General features: G+C 41.0%; 2 long non-coding RNA genes across 3 annotated transcripts in view; one reads left to right on the top strand and one right to left on the bottom strand.

The window, feature by feature from the left end:
• The first annotated feature begins 2,658 nt into the window (after positions 1-2,658).
• LOC106781661 (uncharacterized) overlaps positions 2,659-22,336 on the top strand; it is a 39,422-nt gene continuing 19,744 nt past the window's right edge. The window contains exons 1-3 of the long non-coding RNA XR_001378348.3: positions 2,659-2,696; positions 17,326-17,460; positions 20,497-20,629. This is a non-coding gene — a long non-coding RNA (uncharacterized lncRNA). The remainder of the gene's footprint in view (positions 2,697-17,325; positions 17,461-20,496; positions 20,630-22,336) is intronic.
• LOC111767890 (uncharacterized) lies at positions 10,680-13,503 on the bottom strand. Of its 2 annotated transcripts, XR_002799812.2 has the most exons (4): positions 13,363-13,503; positions 13,000-13,166; positions 12,460-12,571; positions 10,680-11,027 (listed from the first exon to the last, which is right to left on the bottom strand). It is a non-coding gene; the product is annotated as an uncharacterized lncRNA (long non-coding RNA). The 2 variants fall into 2 exon arrangements; XR_002799809.2 differs by lacking the exon at positions 13,363-13,503 and having other exon boundaries at positions 13,000-13,315.

Raw genomic sequence — 22,336 nt, 5'->3', positions numbered from 1 at the left:
TAGAAACTGATTGCTGCGCTCACCTGTGACCACCCAGCTCGAGACAATAGACTTGCCTCCTGCTACGCCCACCAAGATAGCAGACCCACTACCTGGTGTGTCCATTAAGCACTGTGCCAACAGGGCAATCTTGTGACTATTGTGGGAGGGACATTTCAATCATATGTAAAGCACCCTCTTTGGAGGTATATAACCACTCTGTACACCTCATTTCTTTGGTGCCCTTTCTTCCTTCAGGAAGAAAGGCCCCGGGCCATGGTCCTCAGATTTCAGCTCAGAATAAACTCACCCAAATTTTCATTTATAGATTGGTTATGGATTATTTTCGTCGACAGCTGCTATTTTTAATGCCATTTCAGAACTTTAATTTTATTCTTTCCTCCTCACTTCACTACTCTCACTGAGCCATCTATACTGTACCAGAATTGCACAACAGAGGGTGGAAAAACACACAGAACCTTGGAAAGTGTGAATAGGTTAATGGCTAAGTATCAGCAGAAATGCTCATAGGTGTTGGGACTAGTGGATCACGAAAGAACAAGAATCTGTTTTCTTGTTTACAACGACATTGACTTTTTCTTAACAATGAGAGCATAGAATTTAAACTTTAAATCTGGGACTGTAAGAGGTTAATAACTATATTTTTACATCTTTCCAATTTCATCAGTTTATTTTTTAGCTCTGAAAATTTGCTGCTTCTTTGTACTAACCATAAGAGATTTGCATTCTTCATGAGCACACTGACTATACGAATGATGAATACTGTTGAGTAAGGAAAACTGAATTCCCTCTACTTGTTCCAACTTTGACCTTGGAGAAGACAGAAAGTTTTCTTATTAGGCATTGTTTATGGTTCATGTGTTCAGATGAAGCAAGCGAGGAAATCTGTCAGAGAAAAATGCACGTTTCTCAGGAGATCAAAGAATGCCAGCCAGCATCCCATCAAAGAATAGGAATACATATAGGTCATATATTTGAAACTCCATGGTTTTGTTTCTAGTATTTTAAGCTTAAGTTCATGAGCTTGTTGACATATGAGAGTCTTCCTTTTTGGAAGTCCAAGCTGACTGAAAAACAAATTGTGAAATCACATGACAGACACATTGCATCACTCTCCCCGCACCCCACCCCCACACACTCCCCTCCCACTTTCTGTCTCAAGGGATTTCCTAACATCTGAGAGCATCATCAGTGTGAGTAAATTGACATTTAAAAAGATGAAGAGATGTTTTTGTAAGCCCCCAAAGCATTTACTCTTAAAAATCATATGTGGAATGAATTTACCATTGAAAGTTAATCTCAAATCTGCTTGTATTTTATTCCATCTCAGGCACAGTTGAAAGAACAATGTTGTTTTGTGTTAAAACAATATTAAGATGGCATTTGCTTTATTTTACATATCCCTTCCAGTATTTGAGGAAGTAAGAAACAAAGAAGTGAAGTTAGAAAGTTAGTTTTGGTAATTTAAAAATCAATGAAAAAGCCACAATGCTGTGAGTTCCGGTTGGTCTCCTTCCCAAAGACAGTGAGCATCAGGCCATTCTCACTGTAGATGAATCACCAATAAGGGGCAGGCCCAACAATAGCTGCTTCTGATAGAGAGCCCCGAAGCTGGAGAATTTCACAGCAGATTAGCTGTCTTATAGTCAATAAATGCAGCTCCAAAGAGAATGCTGGTTCACCCTCAGTTTTGACATTTTTTTCAGCAAACTATTGTTATTTACTAATATATTATTAGTAACTGCTATATTAGCTATTATTGTTATTATTATCTGATTTGGTCATTTTACATTTCCAGTACAGAGATGAGTACTTGGCACATAAAAGGTAATCAATGAGTACTTATTGAATGAATGAATTACTCAGTCAATTAATCAAGAGATAAGAGTTACCACTTTGAGTAATTTTGCCCTTGTTTTACTGCGTAAAAAGAGCATCTGATAATTAGCTATATTTAATTTATTTTCTTGCAGACTCATCTTTGCTAAAACTTTACTTTTCTTCTCTCTCTGCTGCTGAGAATCACTGTGGGTGGAGACATCAGCTTTAAGTTGATTTCCTCCTCCTTGAGGGTGTCATCCATATATACCTCTTTTCAGCCAGAGTAATCTTTCCAAAAGTTCTTGTTGACTGCAAGAGCTTCAAAGGTCTTTATTGTTGAAGGAGCGAGAAGACTGGCATCCATTGTGTCTCATTTGGTGACTGAAATGTGTGACACTGAACAAGGCCTTTATCCTCTGTTTATCCATCTGGAAAATGAAAACAACAACACTCACTAATCTGGTATGGAAGTGATTGCCAAGGACTTTGTGATCCACACAAGGAAGGTGACATTTTAGTTACTGCAGACTGCAGATGTTTCCCTTTGGTTAATTGTGTGTTCAGGTATTGGAGCACTTTCAGAGATGTTAAGCAAAAAACAAAACAAAACAGAGATTTGCTTATAGATTTTTAATATTTACATGCTTTCATAGTGTATTAATGTATCTTACATTTGATAATTCTTTAATCTACAGTCACAGATTAGAGACCATTTTTAATCCAGTGCTTCTTAACCAGGGTGTGCCCACAACTCTCCTGCAGAATCTTGTGGACTACACCTGCCCTGGCCCCACCCTACTTTCTCCTGGTTAAGAAGCAGGGAGCCAGACCAACTTCTTTCCATTTTTATGAAATAGGACTGTGAGAACCAGCTGGTAAGTGTAACACCCAGACTAAAATCTTCATCTTCTGATGGATTTTTATTTCTGTACAATATGAGGTCTTTAATCTATTAGTTTGTATTGATATATATATATTTTGTTGTTGTCGTTGTCATTGTTGTTAAGGAAGATTAGCTCTGAGCTAACATCTGCTGCAAATCTTCCTCTGCTTTATATGTGGATCACCACCACAGCATGGCTGATGAGTGGTGTAGGTCTGCGCTCGGGATCCAAACCCGTGAACCTGGGCCACTGAAGTGGAGTGTGACAAATTTAACCACTATGCCACAGGGCTGGCCCCTGAATTGATAAATTTTAATTGATATATTTCTAGATACAATGTTGCAGCAACCACTGGGAGTTTAGTTGTTATCTGCTGCTTTACAGTTCATAGCTATTTTCTCCCTTTCCACTTCTTATGTAATCTATAAAGGCTTCTGAAATTCATCTTATGAGAAATAAATTCAACCCCTTATAAGCTTTCTAAGCACACTGAATCTCTATCAGAACATTTATAAATCAGCATGGTCCTGTATTAAAGAACTTTTGTCTTTCTCTAGGTTGTGACCTCTTGGAGATAGAAGTCAATATGCTCATTGTCTTTAGCACAATAACAACAAATAAAAGCTTATGCACCAGGCAATGTGTTACACCAGTGCTTCTCAGATTTCAGCATGCCTCAGAATCACCTGCAGGGCTCCTTAAAATACGTGTCGCTGGGTCCCACCCCCACAGTTTCTGATTAAGCGAGTCTGGGTGGGGTGGAGAATTCGAATTTCAAACAATCTCCCAAGTGATGCTTCTCTTCTGCATCATTTTTATTTGAATGTTTGAGCTATTACTCCAGTAAGTGGGTTTTATTACTCTCATTTCCAAGTCACACAGCTAGTAAATGGGAGAGGCAGGATTGGAACCTCAATCTCTTGCTGCCTACTGCTGTGGTCTTTCCTTTACACACCTTCCCCTTATCTTGGAGTTCCCCTTATACGTCATAAACTTTCAAGAAATGCAGACAGGAGATAATCGAATTGTTAGAATGGAGATGGACTGCCCAGGTTCAATTATGATGTTGGGAAAATTACTTAACTTCTCTCCCCTATGCTTCAATCTTCTCTTCTGTAAATTGGGGATTAACAGTATTTGCTGTAGTTCACATTGTAGTTGGTTCCCCCAAATTTGATTCCTCTTCCGCTGTATAGTAGACGATGTGGATCAGAGAATGGCCCAGCTCCAGGAGTAAATTCTGATTCATCCACATCAATCAAGATAATTTTTTCTTTTTTTAAAGATTGGTACCTGAGCTAACAACAGTTGCCAATCTTTGTTTTGGTTTTTTTTTTCCCCCTGCTTTTTCTCCTCAAATTCCCCCAGTACACAGCTGCATATCTTAGTTGTAAGTCCTTCTAGTTGTGGCACGTGGGACGCCGCCTCAACACGACCTAATGAGTGGTGCCATGTCTGCACCCAGGATCCGAACCAGCGAAACCCTGGGCTGCCAAAACGGAGCGCGCGAACTTAACCACTCGGCCACGGGGCCGGCCCCAAATCAAGATAATCTTAATCCTCTGGATTCAGAAAGATGAGCCTTAGTTAATTATGCAATAGCATTCTTTTTCCCCCTACCTCTACCCTCAGTAGCTACTGTTTCAGAAATAAGCAGCTGACTAAAGGTAGGCCCATCATAAGGAGGAGAAGGCAATTTTTTTCACTTTTTTATTGTTCATGGGAGCACTCTCTCTCCCTTGCTAGATAGAAATAAGGAAGGAGTTTTCCTGTGGATGGCATCCTACAGAGGGAAATTGGTTTTAGGAGGAATCTAACTCTGGATGTCAGGACAGAGACAGAACCTGGGGACCTGTGACAGTGTGGAGCCACTGGACCCATCAACCCTGAAGCTGTCCTCTGTCTAGACTGCCAGTTATGTGAGCCAACAAATGCTCTTATTGTTTCAGTGAGTTGGAGGTTGGTTGTTTTTCTTTCCTGTAACTTATAGTCTAACACTCTGATATCCTATTACAGAGGATTCCTCTAAGAATTAAATGAGGTAATGCATAAAAAGGGCTTGGCATTTAATAGGGACATAAAAAATATGAGCTAAATATCATTATCAGGGAAGCTACTAGGTCCAAACAAAAAAAAATGTTATTGGTGGTTAAATTCTGGTCTCCTTTCAAATTTGCCCTCTCTACCAAGAGCACAAGTGACTTTAAATGCCACTGTTGGCTCCCGATGGAAAGCTCCCTTGAAGGTGTTCTCACCAGCAGGATTAGAGTGGCCAAAATAACCAGGTGAATATCTCTGTCATTGATAGAGAACTTGGCTGTGACAGGAAAAGATTATTCTGAGATTTATAGAATCATGACAACAGATACGATTAACCTTAAGTAAGAAGAGTCCCAAATACAGGTATTGATAGCTCTAGTCCTCGCTGAAGAAGCTAAGGCTCAGATTCAGCGAGTTGCCCCCAGTCTCAGAGCCGGGCTGGGCCTCATCCAAACCCAGTGCTCGTGTTACTTCTAGTGGACGTCTGTTCTCTTGGCTGTCCGGCATGTCACCTTTTCTTTTAGGGCACTGTCCCTCCACTACATTTAAACCTGTGATTCTTTGGAGGCTGCCAAAACATATTTAGTTACTTTTTTACTGGACTAAACCAAAATTATCGTTTCTTCAACATTTACATTAATAGTCATTGATCCACTCCCAAACATATTAAAATCCAAGTTTTAAAAGGAAACAAGAAAGGATAAGTGGAGGACAGTTAGTATCTTCAGTGAATAGATGATTCCGTTATGGTATCTTTTAGGGTCTAGAATACACTGACCAGTGTATTAGACAAAACATTTCATGAGAACTGGCTAGGGAGAGAGGGAGTAGATCCACTTGAAATTAAAAAGTATGATTTGGGGACTAAATGTTAGGGGGCAGAAGCTCGTAAGTCACCAGAACATGCCCTGGTATGACTCTGGTGTGTGTGTGTGTGTGTGTGTGTGTGTGTGTATGTCTTGGTAGTGAGGCTGTGTCACTGCTTCATTCTTGGCACACAGTCAGTACTCAAGAAAACCAGATTGAAAATTTGGAATCTGTGCCTCACTGGATTGAAACTGACCTCCAGTCACTAAGGAAAAATCAAAACAAAACATACAAGAATTTGGAGGGGACATTTTTCTGCCAAAAAATTTTTCCTTGATGTTATTTCTTAGTTGGACCAATATTCCAATGGAAAAAATAGATAGATTGGTCAAGAGTTCAGTATAATTTCTGTGACATTTGACCTAAAGTGACATAATAAGAAATTAATGACAGAAAATTATATCCTTTCCTATGTATGTTTGTGAGACTGTTTCACACAGAATATTTAAGAGAAAAAGTAGAAAAGATAATCTAATGGTATTTTGTTTTGCTTGAAACGTTAACTCTCACACTAATTTATTTATTCAATAAATATTCTTGCCAGGTACTCTTATAGGCAGTTGGGGTATATCAGGGAACAAAACAGAAACAGTAACACACTGTACAAGGAGATAAGGGTTTAAAATATTGTGGGGCTTCTGAGACTCTTTTGTGAACTAATTTATTTGCTTGCTGTCATTGCTGTCACCATTCTTGACTAAGCAGCTATTATAAGGCCTCACTCCTGAAACCTTCAGTTAGGGTCTAACTTCCTGTCCTTTGTTGAGCCGAATCTTGTGAGAGGTGAGGAGAACTCGGGGAGCTGAGAGGAGGTTAAATTGCTCTTTAAAACAGAGGAGCAGACTCTGGGATAATCTGGAGTAAACAGGGGAAGAAAAGTGTCCTCTAAGTAAGGAAGAACCTATGTGAAGGGAGATTTGGGGATTTCTATAGAAAAGGGAACTCTGAGGGAAACTGGGAAAGGTTTAAAGAAGATATTAGTTCTTGTGGTGTGAGGTAGGTTATAAATGCCTCAGTAGTACTTAAGGAAACTTCAGTAAAACCTCCATCTCTTCTATGTGTGTATACATATATTTTTTTTTTTTTGAGTAAGATTAGCCCTGAGCTAACATCTGCCGCCAATCCTCCTCTTTTTGCTGAGGAAGATTGGCCCTGAGCTAACATCTTCCTCTATTTTATGTGTAGGATGCCTGCCACAGCATGGCTTGATAAGCGATGCATATGTCCACACCCGGGATCCAAACAAGTGAACCCCAGGCCACCGAAGCAGAGCATGTGGACTTAACCGCTGTGCCACTGGGCTGGCCCCTCTTCAATATTTTTGATGGAGATTTTTTCCCCCTTTGTTTCTCTTCCTACTTCTCCTTTTCTTTTTTTTTTATTTAAAAAAATTTTTTTTAAAGATTGGCCCTGAGCTAACATCTGTTGCCAATCTGTGTTTTTTTCTTCTTCTCCCTCAAACCCCCCAGTACATAGTGGTATATTCTAGTTGTGAGTGCCTCTGGTTGTGCTATGTGGGATGCTGCCTCAGCATGGCTTGATGAGCAGTGCCATGTCCGTGCCTAGGATCCAAACCAGTAAAACCCTGGGCCATCGAAGCAGAGTGTGCAAACTTAACCACTTGGCCATGGGGCTGGTGCCTCCTTTTCTTTTTCTTCTTCTTTTTTTCCTCCTTCCTCTTCTTTCATGTCAGATGTGTAGAGAATAGCCTTACAGCTATTCTCAAAACAAACCAGTATTAAATTAAACAGGAGGCCATTAGGCTGAGGTGGCTCTAATACCTTAGCAGTCTATGTGAGCAAACCAACACCTAAGCCTGTAAATGGCTCAAGGTAAAGAAGTTGAGGCCTAAGGACAACCAAGCCAACTAGACTTTCCCAAATAATGTAACCACCTAAGGTATAGTCAGTCAAATAATTTCCTTTCTTTGCTTCTGCTTCTTCTATATAAAAGTCTCTCCTCTAGCTCCTATCAGTGGAGTGCTCTTGATTACTTCCAGTTTGGCACTGCCCAGTGAGAATCAATTTTTGCTCAAATTAACTCTTAAAATTTTTTCCATTTTTTTTGCTGAGGAAGATTTGCCCAGAGTTAACATCCATGCCAATCTTCCTGTATTTTTTAGTATGTGGGCCTCTAGCACAGCATGGCCTCTAACAGAGTGGCATAGGTCCACACCAGAGAACCAAACCTGGGGCGCTGAAGTTCGGGAAATAATACTGCTCTCATAAATCAAACATTGTAAGAAACCTAGACAATATCTTCTTGGCAGGGATTTTCAACTGGAGGTCAAGTTAAGATTTTTATGATTGTCAAAAGAAGAGCACGGGGACCAGCCTAGTGGCACAGTGGTTAAGTTCGCATGTTCCACTTCGGTGACCCGGGGTTCACCGGTTCGGATCCCGGGTGCGGACCTACACACCACTTGTCAAGCCCTACTGTGGCAGGCATCCCACATATAAAATAGAGGAAGATGGGCACAGATGTTAGCTCAGAGCCAATCCTCCTCAGCAAAAAGAGAAGGAATGGTGGCAGATGTTAGCTTAGGGCTAAACTTCCTCAAAAAGAAGAGGAGCATGGGTTTAGAAAGGCTGAGACACACTGAGCCATCGACTTCCATCATTAAACATAGGCCATTGGTCATACTCTGGAAAAACTGCTGACCTTATCAGGTGCAACCTAAGTAATAGCAGTAGAGGTAGTAATGGTAATGACAATAAAACGAGTTGTAGTAGTGATGGCTTCTATTTACAAGGAGCCTGCTGTATGTGGATCACCATTCTAGACATTGTTTCATTGAACTCTCACAACTCTTCTGTGAGGTGGGGAAATTACTTGCTCAATGTTACACAGATTGCAGCCCTTCTTTGTCACATTTGCTGGGCATGGATCAAGAGAGGAATAATAGATTCTCTACCGTTAGGGATTCTGACCCATTATAAGGATGAGAGCAAAGAGCCTTTTACTCTTAGAGGGGATTCTCAGGACTTCTGGTGTGGAACTCGTCTCAGAATGGGCCTCCTTAGTTTAAGAACTGCCCAGGTTAAGAGCCCACATGTGTCTGCAGCACTGTGGAATCTCCTGCCCTACTTAAGAGCAGAAACTGTTGGTCTAGTTGGAATTTTCGTTACAGAAGAAAATAAATAACTGGATGCTTTTATCTTCACTTGCAAGTACAACAAAAAATAACCATCAGGTGATTTCTTTCCCTTCTTTCCTTCTTTCTTATTTAGTTTTATTTAATTATTTTTTTATTGCATTAACATTGGTTTATAACTTTATATAAATTTCAAGTGTATGTCATTATATTTTGACTTCTGTATAGACTACATTGTGTTCACCACCAAAAGCCTGTTGCCATCCATCACATTACTCCTTTCACCCTCCCCTCACCCCCTTCCCTCTGGTAACTACCAATCTATTCTCTGTGTCTATGTGTTTGTTGTTGTTGTTGTTGTTTTATCTTCCACATATGAGTGAAATTATACAGTATTTCTCTTTCTCTGTCTGACTTATTTCACTTAGCATAATACATTCAAGGTCCATCCGTGTTGTCACAGATGGCAAGATTTCATCTTTTTATGGCTGAGTAGTATTCCATTGTGTGTGTGTGTGTGTGTTCATATATACACACATATATGTATATATATGTACACGTTCCTTTATCTGTTCTTTATCCATTCATCCATTCATGGGCACTGAGGTTGTTTCTAAGTCTTGGCTATTGTGAATAATGCTGTGAAAGTAGGGGTACATGTATCTTTTCGAATTAGCGTTTTGTGTTTTTGGGGTAAATACCCTGTAGTGGAGTAGCTGGATCATATGGTATTTCTGTTTTTAATTTTTTGAGAAATCTCCATATTGTTTTCCATAGTGGCTGCACCAGTTTGAATTCCCACCAGCAGTGTTTGAGAGTTCCCTTTTCTTCACATCCTCTCCAACACTTTTTATTTCTTGTCTTTTTATAGTAGCCATTCCAACATGCACAAGGTGAGATCTCATTTTTTATTTAATTTACATTTCCCTAATAATTAGTGATGCTGAACATCTTTTCAGGTGCCTGTTGGCCATCTGTATGTCTTCTTTGGGAAGATGTCTGTTCAGATGCTCTGCCCACTGTTGAACCGGGTTGTTTGTTTTTTTGTTGCTGACCCCTCTTTCCTTCATTCTGCTTTCCTGAGTCTACTCACAAAGGCATGGAGGGGCTGCTTTTTGCAAGGCCCAGCGCTGGATGCTGAGACTGCATGGTTGTGATATAAGAAATATATATTTTGGTCTTCCTCCTTGGTTCTTGGCACAGAGCTCCTAAAACCCTTGGAATTTCTTGAACAAAGGGGTGACAGGAGCATCTCTTGTTATTCATAATAAGCCCCTTTTAACCATACTAGAGTTTATGCTAATGAGGCAACTCTTGGAGGATGGACGCTGGTTGCCAGAGGATCCAAGCATGTAATTAGAGTGTTGGAGCTTCCAGACTCACCCCTGACCTCCAGGGAGGGGAGAGGGGCAGGAGATGGGCTTAATCACTATAGGTCAGTGGTTTAGTCAATCATGCCTGCATAGTGGAGTCTCCATAAAACCCCTGAACTATGGAGCCTGGAGAGCTTCCAGAGCAGCGAACGTACTGAGGTGCTGGGAGGGAGGCTCCAATCCCTGCCCCCACCCCCAAACCTTGCCCTATGTGTCACTTCCATCTGGCTGTTCTTGAGTTGCATCCTTTACAATAAACCAGTAAATGTAAGTAAAGTGTTTTTCTGAGTGCTGTGTGCCTTTCTAGCAAATTATCAAACCTGAGGAGGGGGTCATGGGAAAGCTCAATTTATAGCCAGTTGGTCAGAAATACAGGTGACAATTGGGGTCTTATAATTAGCATCTGAAGTCTGGGGAAATCCTGTGAGACTGAGCCCTTAACCTGAGGGGTTAACCCTGGGCAGTTGGGTTTGGAATGGAGTGAAACTGTAGAATACGCAGTCAGTGTTCACCGAGAACTGGAGAATTGCTTGATGTAGAAACCCCCACACATCTGGTGTCAGAAGTGTTCTGTGGGTAGAGAGGAAACAACAGTTTTCCTTTAGTTGATGTTCCTTTTAATGGTGTACAAAGCACAACCTGTGCCTCGAGAGGGGAGAGCAGAATTTCCGTACAGTGGAGAACACCAGCCCCGTGGAATAAGGAGCCGTACAGTCTTGTTTGTCATTGGATGCTCCGCACCTACCCAGCACAGTACATGGCAATAAGCACATGCTCCAAAAATATGTCGAATGAATGAATACAAGTCTACTGTTGCGTCCCTGATGAAAGGGTGCTCTTGAAGCCTCATCTGGTTAATGCCACCCTACAGACTGCCCACGTTGCCCTCAGGAAAAACAGAACCTGTGTGCACTCAGATCTTGAGAGTGGTCATTCGGAATACATACCCTATGAAAAAGTAAAGATATTCAGGTTGAGTAATGATACACTCGGTTTGCAAATAACACATGTTCGTTTTCATGTTGCTAAAGACTCCTTGCTAGGAAACGAAACACTTGTAATTTAATATGTAATGTTCTCAGAGTCCGAAGCCAAACCACCTCAAGCTGTGAACGCCTTGGCTCGGAAGAGCCAGTCAGGGTCAGGGCAGGGCAGTACTTGGCCTGATGCCCCTCCAGAATAAACCAAAGAGCTACAGGAAGTGGTTTCCATGATTCAGTAGGTGGCACACTTCCTTTTGAGTCACAACTGAATCACAGCTGCGAGAGGCGAAAAAGACCTATGTCTTTATCCCATACTTGTCCCCTATTCCCAATAGTAAATTTATCGTAGTCTGTCATATGATATATCCTGTTTACTTTAACGTGTTTAACCAAAAAAGAAAGGAAAAATAGCAAATCAACAATGACAAAGCAAGAAGGGAGTGGGAAACATGGCAGATTGAAATGAATCAAAGCAACGTTTCATCAGAGGGCCGTGTTCTCCGAGGAGGTTGGAAGTAAAGCCATAGTCTAATTTCACTGGGGTCATTAAGGCCCTTGGTTCTCTTGACTAGAATCTGACCCATTTCCAGTGGAAGCAATTAGATCACGGTTACATAAACCGTGTTGCTTTAAATGGCCCTGCTCTCCGTTTCACTCACTGACCCTGGCTTACTCCCCGGCGTGTCTGCTGGAAAGCTGTTCTCGGTGCTGTCCCAAGCGTGGCCCTCGTTCAGCTGTGGGTGAAATGATCCTGTTCTGAATGTACTGAATGCTGCTGGCAATGCTGTAAATTGTTTCAGGCTTAAGGAAAAACCCCACAGATATCAACAAGTCATAAAAACAGGCATATTTTCCCCTCATCTTTTTCCCAGCGTGTCTTTTATTTTTCAATATTAAAAGTTCTGGGAATGTGAACATATTTATCCCTATTTTCATCAGATGAATCAGATTTTACTATGTGTTTGTTGCTTCCTTCTACTCCAATTTGTTCCTGTTGGTTTCATGTTTCAGAACAAAGCTTCAGAAACTCGTGCTGTATGTCCTGTGTTTCTATCACTCTTGGAAGACTCATAATCAGACTGAAATCAGAACTCTTATTGCCAAGTTAATATTCCACAGTGCCTTCTCTGCGCTATTGCAATATTTAAAGAACACAAAATTCAAAGTCACGTAGACCTGTGTTCAGATTCAAGCTTGAGGAAAAATTATAGGGCTGTCTGTCTTTGGATAAGTCTCCCAACCTCTTGGAGCCATAATTTACTCAGACTATAAAAACGGGATTCTAATCTAAGGATAATGTGAGAACTAAATAAAGCTTTTATATGGTGCCTAAGACAGCTCCTAGCTCATATTTAATTTTTAAAATAAGCTAGTGCCCTTCTCTGTATTTACAATACCTTTCCATCAGGAGGAAAGAACAGCACTGGGACATGGTAACTCCGTGGGCATGCTGTCTTGTCCTTCCCAAAGACGTCAGACCAACTCCTGTAGCACTTTCATCAGCAGCACCTGCAGCACGTCAGACCAAATGGCATCCTTAGTGGAGTGGCGAAGCCCAGCCAGCTCTTCTGGACAGGGCAGTTGTGGCTGATAGATGACAGCCAAATATGAAAGGAGTCCTCATCTGACACACTGAAGAGAGCACCTACAGGATGGGCAGCGAAGAGAACCACCAACGGCCCTCACAGCCAGACAGAGCGGCCATGAGGGCACAAGTCAAACAAGGTGACGGCTGGCAGACAGATGGAACGGTGAATACACTGTTAGATTCGAAAAGCCCTTCTAAAACATCCATCCTCCCATATCCCTTTGATGCCTCCTACGTCCCTTCAATTCTTCCTAGATGGTCATACACAGAGCATGATGGCTTTTTGAGAAGGGTAGTGGTACCCCGCCCCCCCAAAAAATTAAGGTCCAGAACATCATCTTGTACTTACCTGTCTTAGAACCATCACTTCGTATATTGTGGTTGCCTGGTTACGTGACTGTCTCTTCCACTGGACTGTGAGCCGCCAAAGGCAAGGAATGTGTCTTGTTTATCCTTTAACCAACTCTTACCTGTAGCTCAGTGCCGAACCCACAACAGGTGCTCCACCACTGTTTGCTGGCATGAAAGAAATACAAGAGTCAAGTCAGAAAGACCGTGGGAAAACTTGAAACAGGAATTGGTGACCTCTGGGGCCAAGGTCCCATAGGAGGACTGGCTGGATAGTCTCATTTCTAGTAAAAGAGCCAGAGGTCAGAACCCCTAGTGTGACAATATGGGGAAAAGAGGAGAGATACTGTTTTGAAGATTGTACTTGTCTTGGGCAATCCAGGCTGGACCCATGATTTCTGGAGGTCTGGACATTGTCGGAGTGCAGTGTTGATTGTGTGTCTGCTGGAGGCTTGTTTAAATAGCTAACAGAGTGGGATGACTCAGCAGCGGTGGATGGGGCGCTCTCCCGCAGCCTCCTTCTTTAAGTGACGAATCTCATTGCCCCGGGTGTCTGTGGCAGTCTCTGATATGACACACCTATTAGCCGGAGGTGCCAAATCACCCATGATTACTCTGGAGAGTGGTAGAAATTGTGTGACAGGCATGACCTCATGCCCCAAACCTGAAGATTCCTCTTTAAAATGGACTCTTATCAATGGGTTCCGTTTCTGAAATTTAGAGGCTGCTTTTAAATTTCTACTCTATCTCCTGTCAAGGACTCCTGATGATCTTCAGGATAAAGTCAAAATTCGATATCCTGGCAATCGAGGTCCTGCAGAAGCTCATCTACACCTATTTTCCCAGTGCAATAGACTCTAACTTTGTTTTGTTTGTTGTTTTTCCTTAAGACTGGCTTGCTACTGTTTGTTTTTTTTTTAATCCCTGGCAGATAAACAGCAGCAGGACAAAGCTTTAAGAAAGCGGCCTGGGAGGAAATCCTATCTAGTAGCTATTTCCTGAGAATTGCAGAAGTTCCCATTATTAAAATCAAGCAGCAGGACACTTTCATATTGGTCATTAAAAAGCAGTGTTCTCTGTATTTTCAGTTTGACAAATGCTGGCTAATTTCGAGTCAGGTCCAGAAATCGCTCAGATGCAAGGATCAAAAACTGTACCTGCAGGAGCCCATAAGTTAACTTTGTGAATTAGACTAGCTGCTAAGTGCTATGTCTGGAAACAACTAAATAAGATTTCAAACTTTTATTTTTAAGCACTCTAAGTGCTTAAATGCCTGCAGGGCTGATTCAGCTGTCAGATGACGTTTTTGCAACCCCAGGCTCAGACGAAGGGAGTAACCCGTACCACCTGCAACCCCCCTCCTCACCTCTAAGACCATCCTTCCTACTGGCTCCAAACAGCTCTCCTGACCCAAATTTGCTCTGCTGCTTCTGTAGAGTCACTGGGGAGCAAGGACAGTGGTCACAAGTTTTGTGTTTCCTCAGAGTTTAGTTCAGTGGGTCCTGTACTGTAGTGGGGTTAATACCATTGATTTGATTTGACTTTGAAAGAGGACCTTTTCACATGCCTCCGACATCTGTAGATTCCACTCGAGGACGGCGGTGAATTGTGGCTTTATATATACCTCCCAGGGTTTTTATTGTCAACTTAATTATTATTTGTAGTAATAATTTCTGTCGGCCAACGGTGGTGATTCTACAGATCTCTTTTGGAGCCCAGAGAGAAATGTTGCTCTGCTTGAGATAAATGTTGGGTAACAGAATTAGAGAAAATATTCAGACCATTTTGTGATTCTAATTCACTTGCAAATTTTACTTTTTCGACTTTAAGGCACTTTAAGACGTGCTGTAGTTGCGAGTCCTTAGGAAATCCATTTTGGATTGCTTATAATAATTTTTATCACTATTGGAAAATAAAATAAAGCACCCTGTTTCATGGGTTTATTGTAGACATTTTAAAATGTGTAGATAAGCACAAGAAAACTGAGACATCTACAATCTCGCAACCCAGAAATAACCATGATTAATATTCTGGAGTTCCAAAGATTTTCCATGTACAAGGAATTATGCTGAACATGCTACTTTATTACCTACTTTTACAATTTAATAATAGATGTACACCTCTTTCTACAGCAATTTAATTGCTATAATGATCTATTATCCTAAGGCTTTTTCATAATATATTTAACCAAGCCTCCTTATTTTTCTCACTATTATACGAGTGCTACAAAGATACTTTTGTAAGTAACCATTTGTCTGAATCTCTTCTTAAGCCCCTATAAGTAGAGTTGCTGAATCAAGGGTCATGACTTTTCTTAAGTTTTTCTTTTTCTTTTTAATATATGGTAAAATTTCTCCTTAGCAAATTTGTATCAATTTATACTCCTACAAGTGGTGTCAACTTTTTAGAATGACCGGGACAATCTGTGTTGCCAAATATCTTTAAAATAAAAGTGTGTGTGTGTGTGTGTGTACGAATCAAAAAACATTTGTGGGGCTTCCTCCAGAGTACCAGGCACTGTTCTAGGCACTGGAAGTGTGCACAAGGCAGGCAGAGACCCTGCTTTTTCAGGAAGCTTAAATCATGTTGATGGAATTGAACCATAAACAAATAATAGAATTTCAGGCTGTGATATATGCTATGAAGAGGAGTGAAGTCGTATGTGTACGCGTTTGTGTGAAAGGGGAGTGGGGTGGAGGTGTCCCTATTTTATTTTATTTATTTATTTTTTGGTGAGGAAGATGGGCCCTGAGCTAACATCTGTGCCAATCTTCCTCCATTTTGTATGTGGGTCACTGCCTCAGTATGGGAACCCAGGAACAGAACCCCAGCCACAAAGCGGAGCTCACTGAACTTAATTGTGAAGCCACGGAGCTGGCCCCCAGGTGTCCCTATTTTAGATAGACGGTCAGGTAGGCCCAGCATAAGGATGAAATCAAAACAGAAACTGTTTCTAAAACTAACACTTGACTAGTTCGGAAAATTTTGCATGTGGACAAGTATAAAGAGAAAATAGAAAGTTACTTATAATCCTAGCAATTTGGTTTATGTCTTTTCAGTTTTTGTTTTATCTCACACGCGTACATACACACACACATATACATGTGCACGCATCTATGTATTATTAGGTTAATACTGACTATACTTGCTCAGCATATGTGGGTAGTAGTAATCAGAAGTTTGTACGGCCAGTACGTCCAGTAGAAGAGTCAATGCTCAGAATCTTAGGGTTTTACTCGGTGGGCTAGTAGTTACCAAGAGTTTTGCAATTGTAACATCCCTTGGTAATTTGGTTTAAAATATTCCCTTTCCCTCTTTCTCCTAAAAAGGGTGGGTGGTATATATACAAGTTTGCTCTTTTAATTTAAGTGGGTTAAAATTCATTCCCTTGGGTGGAAATATTTGCAACAGTCTGGAGATCATTGGAGAAACTGGAGAAGGCCACAGGCCTGGCGCTAGGAATTACAGTTTTGAGATGAACACTACCAAGAGGAAAAAACTTGCTAAAGCAATCTTGCAAATTCTTGGAGGATATCTTCCCACCTCTGCAACAACCCCAGTCAATTTACTCTCTGTCAGGCCTCTAAAGAGCACCATTCTGTTCCACAGATTTGTAAAACGAGGAGGTTTTTTTGCTGCTTTTTTCTCTTGGAGCCCATAGCCAATGCATCAGCAAGTCCCATGGGCTCTACCTTCAAATTAAATCCCAACTCCGACCATTTCCCACTATGAGTGTGAGTATTGTTACCACTGTGGCCAGTGGCGCCATCATTTTGCGCCTGGAGTATCGCCATCGACTCCTAACCAGTTGGCTTCTATACATGCCTCCTCTTCCCCACCAAATCCTTTCCTCACACAACAGCCAGGGCAGCTATATCTCTGTATCAGGATCTGGGCAGGAAACAGATGGCATACACAAACTGGGTAATTTAAAGACAGTTTAAATAAAGGAATAATTTACAAAGGTAAGTACAGCTTTGAGGGAAATCAAAAAGGGATGGTGCTGTATCTCAGAGCGCAGGAAGTGGTTACCAGATCCAGAAAGGGGAATACCCAGACCTCACCCAACCCAAGCTCTTTGATGCTCTCGTCTTATAGCCCAATCCCATTCATCTCGGGGCACTGAGCCAGCGAGGAGGCTAAAGAGTGGATCTTGAGGGGCAAATAGAAGGAATCCTTTAAAAGTGAAAATCTGAGAATTTCCTTCCCCGCTGCAGATCCTGAATGTGTGCCTATCTCAGTCATTAGAAGGATATACTCTTTCCCTTCTCCTGATTCCGTGAGAGAGTGTATACCAAGGCACAATCTGGCTTCTCTCTGTTTCTAGACACTCTGCTCCTGGGAAGATGGAGTGACTTATTGGATTGATAAGTGTGGGATGGAAAACCAGGTGTGGCCCCTCACCCCCTTAGGAGTGAGCCAGCCAGCAGAAAGCAGGTGCTCTCCTCTGCTCTGCCATCAGGTAAGCCCTCCTCAGGGTGCCTTGGCCCCTGTCCGTTGATGCTGCCATCACTTGACACGCAGTGGTTCTTTCTGCCTAATCTTGGAGTTTAGTATTGTTAGCAAGTCTGCTTTGCTAACTGACCTAAAGCAGCATCTAACAACTGCACCTCTATCAAAAATAAAGCTGGTGTGTTGGTTTCTATCTTTACTTAAAACAGAATTTCTTTCTTCATTCATTCATCAAGTATTTTTTGAGAGCCTACTCTTTGCCAAGTACTATTCTGCTGCTTAGGATGCATTAGAGAGGAAAAGAAAAAGAAAGACATAAAAATCCCTTGCTTTATTTTGCCAGTTATTTAAAACTTGGGTGGGGAACAAGGGTACAGTTTATCGGAGATCTCTTCTGAGACCTTCAGCTTTATTCAGAGTAAAGTCTCATCAAAATAGAAAGTTTCGTGATAGCCTACAAGGCTCCTCTTGACACAATCCCTGCTCCTTCTCTCTTCGTGTCCGGCCGCACTCCCTTTCCTGGTCCTTTTGGCTTCTTGCTGTTCTTTGAACACACCACGCACACTCCCTCCTCTGTCCTTTGCACACGCTGTTCCCCTCACCTGGATCACTCCTCCCCTAGATGGAGACATGATCTGCTCTCGCACTCCTGTCCCGCACCTTTTCAAATGTCATCGTCCCAGTGAGGCTCTCCCATTCATCTGCAGAAAATGAACACCCCACAACTGTTTCTAGTCTTTCTCTATTTCCTTTACCCACTTTTATTTTTCTTCATATCATTTGTTACCTCCACATGTATACGTCACATGTTTGCTGAAGGGTGCACCCTATGTCAACGAGGAACATGTGCTTACATAATGCTTACTGTCTGCCAGGCACCATTCTAAGAGCTTTGCAACCATTAACTCATTAATATCATATCACGGCACTTCATATCACCCTTCTAAGGTAGGACCTGTTATCATCTGCTCTTCACAGATATAGAAGCTGAGGCACAGAGAGATTACATAATCTGCTCACGGTCACAGAGCTTGTAAGGGTGGAGCAGAGATTTAAACACAGATAGAATTGTACCCCTGATGAGAATTATATCCTGTAGCAGAACAGGGACTTTGTTCTCTTCATGTTCTACCCCCAGGGCATAGACTAGTGCCTGGCACTTAGTATAAATGCATTAATAAATGAATGAATGATGTTACCTGCTTCTTAGAGTTTTGAAGGTTAAAAATATTAATATATGTAGAGCGTTTAAGTCAGTGCCTGGCACATAGTTAAAGCTCAATAAAGATTAGAAAAAAAAAAAAAAAGGAAGATGTCCATAGCTGCCTTTCAGTTAACCTTGGCCTATATTAATACCCTCTCTCTATCTTCTAAGCAGCAATTAGATATTGTAATGGGTTCTCAGCTTAAAATTAGAAGATCGGTTCTCCAGCTATGCTCAGATCTATTATTGCTGGACCACGAGCTGGACTAGTCTCTCCAGGGCTAAAATCAAATACTGGAATTTTCCCATTTTTCAGGAACATCTCAAATAAGTGGATAGAATCTTTAAAATCTTAGATTTTTCTCTCATGAATTTTTCTTAAAACATCAGCTATGACATCTTATCTGCTGGGTACAAAAGTGAGGGAACAAGTAGCAGACAAACACTAACAGGAAAAGATGAAAATAGCCCTAATTGGAAGCCAGGAAGCAGCCTGGTTTTCTTTATAAATATAGGATCAAGGCAGTGTGATATACAAACCAACACTGAATATTCTTAAAAAATAAATAAGTGCATAAATATTGATATAGCTATATAGATCTCTGTATCTAGATATAAATACATAGATAAGTTTTTGTACTAAATCAGTTTTTTTGGGTTGGAATAAATATATCTATATTTTATCGTGCGACACAAAGAGCACCTTGACTTCCAGGATGTTCTGCTTCCTGAACAAATTAGAGAACCATTGAACTTGGAAAGCAAGAACAAAGAAAAAGCAAAAACCTGGCAGACCCAGTGTCAGAGATTTCCCGCTGGCTCACTCGTCACTCAAACAAGGAAACCCACAAGGACTTCAGCAGAACTGTATTTTCAGTGTAATGTTTGGTCTGAAGTTTCTTCTCCGCCCACGTGGAACTCATTCAAGTGTTTACGGTGCCAAGAAACGCAGTTCTGCGATGTTACTCTGACACTATAACGATAACTCATAGATCACTGTTTTTTTTAAATATAACCATCCAGAAAATCATGATTTTTTCCCATTGGCAAAACTTATAAAAGAAAAGCCAAAATAGCTTTTTAGAAGTTATTCAGTAGCCCAGTATTATCTTGCTTAATTATTTTTGCAAAGGAATTGTCTTAATGCAGGCTCTGATGGCAAAAAAAGTTTGCAGCTTAAGAGTAAAAATGTGAAAATAACATGTCATTTGGAGGGCCTAATTATGCTTTTGGAAGGAGCACTGAACTGTAGCTATTTTCATTAGTGGGCATTGACTGTGCAAATTCCCACTTCAATCGAGCTTTGCCATTGCCCCCAAACCATGCCCTTCGTGTAAATATTAGTGCAATTTCTACCGCAAGCATAAATCGTGGGGATATTAACCAGATCTCCTTGAACAGTTCCACTGAGTTCCTCCTGGCTGTAATGAATCTCACCAAGCAGTCAGCTGAAACATGTTTATTTTAAAATATTTAAACATTTACTTGGTGCAAAATAAGGGAGCAGCAGCAGCATGTTTAATGGCAATTTTCTTAGCAAAACGAGAGAAATAGACATATGCATTTACAGTAACTCCTTCTTACCTCACAGAAAGAGGCATTCCAAATCTAAAAAAGAGGAAGATAAAAAATTCCCTCCCCAAAAGTTACACAATCATTTCTCAAAAGAACCAGAACAAAACAAAACAAAACCCTCAAAACTTGGAATGTCCCCTTTCCCTAATTTTCCTTTCCTCTTCGATGTTGGCATTCCATTTCTCTCTCCACTGTATCTTTCATCTTGGTAAATCCCCCTAGATCCTCACTATATTAAATTAAAAGAAAAAAATGCTTCTCCCGCAGGCGGTGTTATTGAAACCAGTCTAGTCTCACCAGTACAGACTCAGCAACCGGGGCAGTAACTCGTCCCTCTACCAGAAGGATTCCTGTTTGCTCCAAGAATCAGCCAGGTTCTCACAAGCAAACAGCAAGACAGGTTAGCAGATCTCTGGATCCGTCTGGGACCCTCTCTATCTTTCTGGAATGGTTTCCACACCTGATTAGAAAGTTGTGAATAATATGCTTCAGAAAAATGTATATACATAGATCTGGAACTGAGGGAATCCTTGTTTAAAATATGGAAAAACAGATGAAATATCGCAAACAGCCTCTTCCTGTGAGCCTCGTCTTGTGATCACACCACACAGCTGCTTCACACTGGTGCTCGCCTCATGGAAGAGGTGACTCAGCTTCTGTTGCATTTTAAACATGTCTGGTCACATTACACAACAAAATTAATTGCTATTGCCATAGCTCTACTTCAGTCTAGTCTCATATATTTGAAGTTCATACAGCAAACAGCCCGTTCTGTTGCACCTTAACCTCGCCTAGAACATAACACAAATGTGAACCTCAGTATATCTGAAGAACCAATGCTTAAATTTTATTTATTTATTTTTATTTTTCCTTTTTCTCCCCAAAGCTCCCCAGTACATAGTTGTGTATTTTTAGTTGTGGGTCCTTCTAGTTGTGGCATGTGGGATGCCGCCTCAACATGACCTGATGAGTGGTGCCATGTCCACACTCAGGACTCGAACTGGCGAAACCCTGGGCCGCCATGGGGCCGGCCCCTTAAATTTTATTTTTGTCTGCATCTCCATTCATTAAAAGCTGTGAACATTAGAAAAAATACACTATGTAAAAATAACTTCTGTGTTTCCATATAGAATGTAAAAGGATAGAAGACTGCAGTTAGCATTTCTAAAAATAAGGCTAGGAATGTCGCCCTTGCAATGTAATTACGAAGCCACCAATGATTGTAGTGAGTTAGGAAATTGCATCTGTAGCATGTAATTGGCATTGACAATGAATGCAGAGGTAGAAAATTCAATTGCTACTCTAATACTTGGATCACATCAGGCGGTCATAAACTAACTTTTAGAAAACTTTCAATAAGAATTCACATTCTGCAGTTGTGCACCCTGATTCATAAGGCATATTTTAAAATCCAAACTCAAGAATAGTCTCTATTTTTTAAAGATAACAATTGGCTTGCCCAGGACTAGTAAAGTCTATTTCACTTTCAAACTTAAAATCGGTTGCTATTACCTTCACTACGTCTCATCTACCTTATTTTGCACAGTTCATGAAACTTTTGCAGTGAAGAATATAGTATAGCATATATTCTGGCATCCTCAAGTTTATGGATGAAAATAAGGATGGGAAGAAAAACAAGTGTCCAGCACTGTTTACGGGTGAAAGATTTTTCTATTTTCTGGCCCCTCACATGCAATCTGCTACAAAGTCCTGTCTATTCCACATTAAAGATCCACCTTTCATCTTCTTGTCCCCCTCCCCCAGGCCTGGTTACCATCCTCTCTCACCTGGACTCTTGTGGAGCTCCCTGACTGTCTTCCTACCTTTACTCTTGCCTCCTGTAATCTACTCTACACACAATGGCCAAAATGATATTCTAAAAATTTGAATCAGATTACCTGACTCCCCTTTTTTTTTAATTTAATTAATTAATCGATTTTTTTTTTTTTTTGCTGGGAAAGATTTGCCTGAGCTGTTGCCAATCTTCCTCTCCTTTTTTTTCCCCCCTCCCCAAAAGCCGCAGTAAATAACTGTGTCTTACAGTTGTAAGCCCCTCTAGTTCTTCTATGTGAGCCACCACCACTGCATGGCTACTGAGGGATGGATG

The sequence above is a fragment of the Equus caballus genome, chromosome 14, assembly GCF_041296265.1.
Source record: "Equus caballus isolate H_3958 breed thoroughbred chromosome 14, TB-T2T, whole genome shotgun sequence".
NCBI classification, from domain to species: Eukaryota; Metazoa; Chordata; class Mammalia; order Perissodactyla; family Equidae; genus Equus; species Equus caballus.
This window is presented reverse-complemented; position numbering and strand designations above follow the sequence as displayed.